The following is a 5,796-nucleotide window of genomic DNA, read 5'->3' as shown; positions in this document are numbered from 1 at the left end:
GGTTCGGCGTTTTCCAAAGGGGTTTTTCTCAGGAATTCACACGGCCCGCCTCCGGGGCAGCTTGTTGGGCTCTCCCCCGCCCCTTCTGGCAGAGCTGGTCGCAGGGAGCTCGGGTTTCTGCCGAGGACCGGCGTTGCCAGGCCGCCCGCGCTCTGCCGGCTTGGCAAATAGGCCTTTCCCGCTTGCTGAGAAAGGGAAAAGCGCGTGGCCCGGGCCGTGCGGACAGCGAGTGTGTTCGTGTCGAGGGAGCCAGGTCGTCCTCCAGGAGCGGAACTGCGCCTTACCCCGGCGTAAACCTTGCCCGGCCGCTCCCTGGCGGAGAATAGGTTCTGGGGAAGTGGATCCTGGAATTGGCGGTCGACATCCCCAGAGGTGGCGCGGCTGCTGGGAACCCGCGGGTAGCAGCGAGAAGCAGGCCGCGGGGAAGCTCTGTGCCTCTCCTCCGAAGAGGAGCTTGGAAGTTTTGAACCCTTTACTTTAAAGTGATTGAGCATGTACCATTAGACAGCGGCTCCACCCTGTCCCAACCGCCGTCACCTTCCCTTGTCACTCTAAATATGCGTGTAGGACGCTCACAGCTCGCGGATGGTGCGTCTGGAGACGTGTGCTGCAAACGGGTGCATCCAGCGCCTGAGCTGCTGTCGCGATTTTGGATGAGTTCTGATGTTAGAACCCAGACCTAGAGGATTGGTTTCTGCTTTTTTTTGCCCCCAACCCTGGAGGTTAAAGTCGCTAGTGATAGCTTTTCCCTTGAAATCTGTCCCTCCAAGCCTGCCTCCCTTCAAGGAAGTCCTCGCAGGAGCCGGACTCCACACTGAGAGCCTGCGGGGAAATGAGGATAAAGGCTCAAGGCCTTCACGAATTGAGATGATTATTAATTTGGGCTGCTTGGAGCGAGTGTTCGACGCCTTCTGCTTTTGGAGTTGTCCCAGGAGCTGGGACCGAGGCTTGAATAACCCTGGGTTGCAACTGGGAAAAGCGAGATGAGGAGGCTCCCGGACTTATCTGAATGGCTTGGGTAAAGCTCCTGGGGCAAAGGTTCTCTCTTCTTCGTCTCCAAATAAATTCTTAACTAGTGTAGACTAAACACATTAGTATTATTAAATGTGTGAAGTAGAGGGAGTTGAAAGTGGGGGCATGCCAACTGGACACAGAACCCTCGATACTTCTCTGGTGACAAACTAGGGCACTTCCAACATGAAAATAGAAATGTAACATTCGACTGGATGAATTAATTTTTGACGGATTTACGGTATGATTTTCTTTCAGGCAGTATTCATTGGTTCTTTCGATCCATAGTGCAGCCCAAAGACAGAAATATAAACAAGCACTTTCTGCTTTGCGGAAGCCCCTTAACAGTATCTCCCAAAGAAAGATCAAGACACTTTGTGAATTTTCTCCAGATAATGCCTCATATTCCGAATGACTGATCAGAGAACTCCGGTATTGTTAAATAAAATGAGAGGAAGGCGAGTGACGTGGGAGTCGAACAATGGCATTTCTGAATCAGTTTGCTTGATTGACATTTGGGAGCTTCATGACCCCAGGGAATAGGACTCATTACGGTGAATACACCAAAACATCAACCAAGATTAGAACTCTAGATCCAGTTTTAATCCCATTTCAGTCTAAATTATAGTGGGAAAATATAAAATCCAAGAGAGAGAATTACTCCATCATATATTGACCTAAAGTTTTAATTGTAGTATGGGGGAAATAAAAGAGGAAAACTGATGTACGGAATAGCAATCAAGTAAAATACATGGATTCGATAGGGTAGGTACTAAGAAAAATTGTGTGGCACAAAACATCTCATATTTATTTGGGGGAGACATCTTACTGGAGGAATATGCAGAGAATCTTTTTTTTTTTTTAATGAATGAGATAAATTTCATAACCTCCTTCCACTGGTTAAAAAGTGAGAGTCATCAACAAATTGATGCTAAGAAAATCAGATACCTTAAAGCTAGAATCTAGATTTCATTATTGAGAAGACTTCTCTATTACTTGAGGAGGAATTTTTTTTTCTTACAATAGAAGATATGTTATCTTTAAATTTAACACAGGAAATTGTGAGAGTGATCTTCTATTTCTGTTGGAAAATGGGGAATTTGTTTCTTAAAGTCTGTTTTAACAACAGAAAGGTGTGAGACATTACGAGATAATATGGGCTGTGTGTTAATTGGGAGCCTAATCTATGGCAACTTCACTGCCCCCAAATTTTTGATACAACCTAACTTACCCTCAACTCTTAGAAACTTGAAAACTGAGTCTTAGGTTTTATGCATTAAACAGAATCAACAGACCCCAGAAAAACAAAGCTGTGGTAAAGATACTACAGTTATAGTCTCACATTTTTAAGTAGATAAATTACTGCAATGGTGAATGTAACAGGAAGATATGAAAATAGAGCAAATAAGTCATAAATAATGGAATAGAGTTGCTGCAAATATAGCTTCACAATCATTTAGTGGTAGATTTTAATGAGAAGCCTCTGTATTGCATGGGAACTGGGAGTCATAAGAATTATTTTTCAGCAAGGAGGAACTAAAATTAATTATTAGGAGCTCAGTAATCACCAAATAAACTCTGAGCTTTGAGGTTAAAAATAGACAACTATCTTCATGTTCAATTATACAGTATCAATTACTAATACAACGGATGTTTCAGCATCTCAGAGCGACTAGATACCATCTTCTATGGAGATATCTTGGTATTAATTAATGACTTCTTTATTCTCATTATTCACAAGGAAAAATAGGGGTCGTGTCACATTAAAATTAAGATTATCTTAGTTTATCTGGGCTCTTAAACAAAGATCACTCAAAGTAATTATATTTTGAATTAATAGAGGTAGGCAATTTATCTCTTTTTTTGGTTCAAAGACAGAAAAATAAAGATCAGAAATAAGCAAAGTTTCATTTTGAAGACAGGAAGAAGCAAACAAACATGTCTTGACTTTTGCAATATTTCCCTTGCTAAAGGGGGAATGAGGGAACTGTAAAAGACGTGACTTTGCAAAGTCAAGTCCTTTTTAAAGGACTTGGATCGAAATTCTTGCTATGCAACAAGGATTCAAGTTTGATTAATTTTCTGCAAGCGACGTGACAGCGGTGTTTTAAAAGATTAATTAAAATTGAAGTGATACGGAGCAGGAATTCAACCTGCAGAGGCGTCCCTGGCGCCTTGGGGGGCTTTGCAAGCTAGTCCCAAGTCCGGACTATGGGCTTTCCCGAGCCTGGGACGCAATTCTCCGTCTCCTGGAGAGGAACGCGGAATTTGGCAGGGCGCCCGTCTGGCCGCCTGGCATCCCGAGCTGGCCGACAGCTCTCGGGGGTGGGGACAGGGTGTGTCCCCGGGAACCCGCGGCCGAGAGAATTGCTAACGCGGTTCTGGACTGTCAGTGAGGACAAGGGTCACGCCAGAGGCCGGAGGGGACTCCAGGCAGCCTGGAGGTGATGGCCCCGGGACTGGCCCCCTACTCCTGGGGGAGGGAGGCACCTACTTTATGACCCCCTTGTGCCGAGCCCCCTTCACTGTCGCGAGCATGCAGGAGTGCGTGGATTACACTCTGCGGAAGCGCGTCTACGGAGTGGAGGACAGGGAGGGCTCAGCTGGGGTCTGCTGCTGCAGTGCCCAGAGCGTGGGCCTAGACCAGCAGTCCTGCCTCCTGAACTCGGACCCGGGACACCAAGCGGCCCTTTAAAGTGTTGCCGCCCGGGCCACGTCCTCCCTCCTCCGTGCTCGCTTTCCCGCCCCAGCTCCTCCCTTCCCCCGAATCCCCGTGCCCTCGCTTCACTCCGCGACACCTTCATCCCAGTAAGAAATTAAGCTGAACACAATTGTAACTGTACTCAGGAAGATACAATCGCAGGAGCCCTCGGGGTCGCGCGCGGCGGAGAGGCGACGCGGGTGGCGCCCATGAGGGTGGGTTTTGGGGAAGGAGACCGCGTTCGTTTGCAATTAGCCTCCCCAGGGCGCGAGCTAGTGTTCCCTTCTTTCCAACTGGAGGGTGGTGGTGGTGGTTTTAGGTCCCTACTGTGAGAGGCCGCGTCGCACCTCGTTGCTGGTGGGGGCGCGGCCCAGGCGGCCTCCCCTCTGGGGCTGCCCCTCCGACCCGAGGCGGCGCGGGGAAAGCCCTTCCTCTGCAGCGGGTCCCAGGGGTTGGGGACTAAAGGGGTCCTGGGGGGGGGGATTCTCCGCGCCAAAAAGACTACGTGGTTTCTCCACCCCCTTTCCCACCCTCATCCCGGAGACCTCGGATGTGCCAAAGTGGGCAGGGAGGCGGGAATGCCGGCGGTGCAGGCTTAGGAGCGAGAGCTTAGGGTGTCCGCCCGAGTGAGAAAGGAAGCAAGGAGACGCGAGAGAACGGGAGGTGGAGATAAAGGGACGCCGCTGGGGAGGGCTGGGGGTTGGAAGTGAGGCGACAGTTCCTTCCTATAAGAGTGGCGCAGGGGGATCTCTTCCCCGGGGAACCCCCACCCAGCACCTCCCAACCTCTAGAACAAAGGGTCTGGGAAGCACGGTCGGGGTCGGGGAACCGAGGTGGAGGGAGGCGGGAAGGCAGGCGGTGGGGGCAGGGGAGAGCGCCTCCCCACATTTCCTCTCGCGGCCGAATGTGGAAAGCTCTCTCCGGCAAACGCCTCGCTGAGGTCGCTTCTAAATCCGGGAGGGCTCGGGTTCCTTACCTAACGGCTGCACTCGCGCCCTTCCTCCCCCAGCGTCCCCACCCCCTCCGGGAACCGCGGCCCGGGATCTGGCAGGCCAGCGGCGTAGGGCTGCGCGGGAGGAACCGCGGGGCAGCAGCGCCCCCTGCAGGTGCGGGGCGCCTTCGCAGCCGCCGCGCCGCCCCGACTCTTAAGGTGGAATTGGCCTCATTCCCCTCCCGCGCTTGTGGTTTTGGGGGCCCGCAGCTGGTAGCCCTGGCACTACCTGATACTTGTCTCCTTTGCTAAGCGGGACCGACACTCCAGAACGGTTGGAGAGTCTGCTGATTCCTGCTATTTCCTGATCCCATGGCCCCACTACCTGAAGGATGCTCTGCTTTCTGGACAATCAGGAATAATTACCTGCGGGTATAAGAGGTTACGTAAGTCCCGCGTCTGGGCGGAAAGACCAGAATGGCGTTTATATAACACACACACACACACACACAAAAACTTTTACTTTTGTTTATTAAAAGCGGAAGGCCAGTAGGAAAGGGTCGCCAAGGGTTGATATGTTCATGGGTCTCTCGGATTAAAAGTGTTCAGGATGAAACTGGAGGGTTCTGGAATCTCCTCTAGCACTCACACCCCACAAACTCCGGACAGGTGTGGATACTAGAGGCTGGGACCAGCCGCAGAACAGCGGAAGAACCTCTAGTGCACCTCAGCTTCAGCGCGCTCTCGCCCGGATGCTTTGTTTATTGACGAGACCAGGGAACGTGGGGAAGATCGAAGAGCAGTTTTTCTTTTTTCTTTTATGTTTTTCTTGAACGGAATGGTATGTACATGTGAACTCATCGTCTCTTGGAAGTATCTTCAGCGAACTCCAGATTCTTGGAAAAAACCTATGAGCCCTGGGCAGGAAAGAATTAAGCTAATACAGGTTATGGTGCTGTCTCTGCTTTAAATTCGGTTCCTTTGGTCTTTCCTTCGCATCCAGGAGAGTGCGGCCCCCGGCTGCCCGGAGACTCGCGCACACCCAAGACCCAGAGGCGCAGAGGAGAGCAAGGGTGCGAGGGCTGAAAGGAAGGGAGCCAGACTGCCGGCCCTGGGCGCGCAATACTTTCACCGTGGGAACTACCCCCTCCCC

Source organism: Urocitellus parryii, chromosome 9 (assembly GCF_045843805.1).
Source record: "Urocitellus parryii isolate mUroPar1 chromosome 9, mUroPar1.hap1, whole genome shotgun sequence".
Classification (NCBI taxonomy): Eukaryota; Metazoa; Chordata; class Mammalia; order Rodentia; family Sciuridae; genus Urocitellus; species Urocitellus parryii.
Note: the sequence above shows the minus strand (reverse complement) of the source record.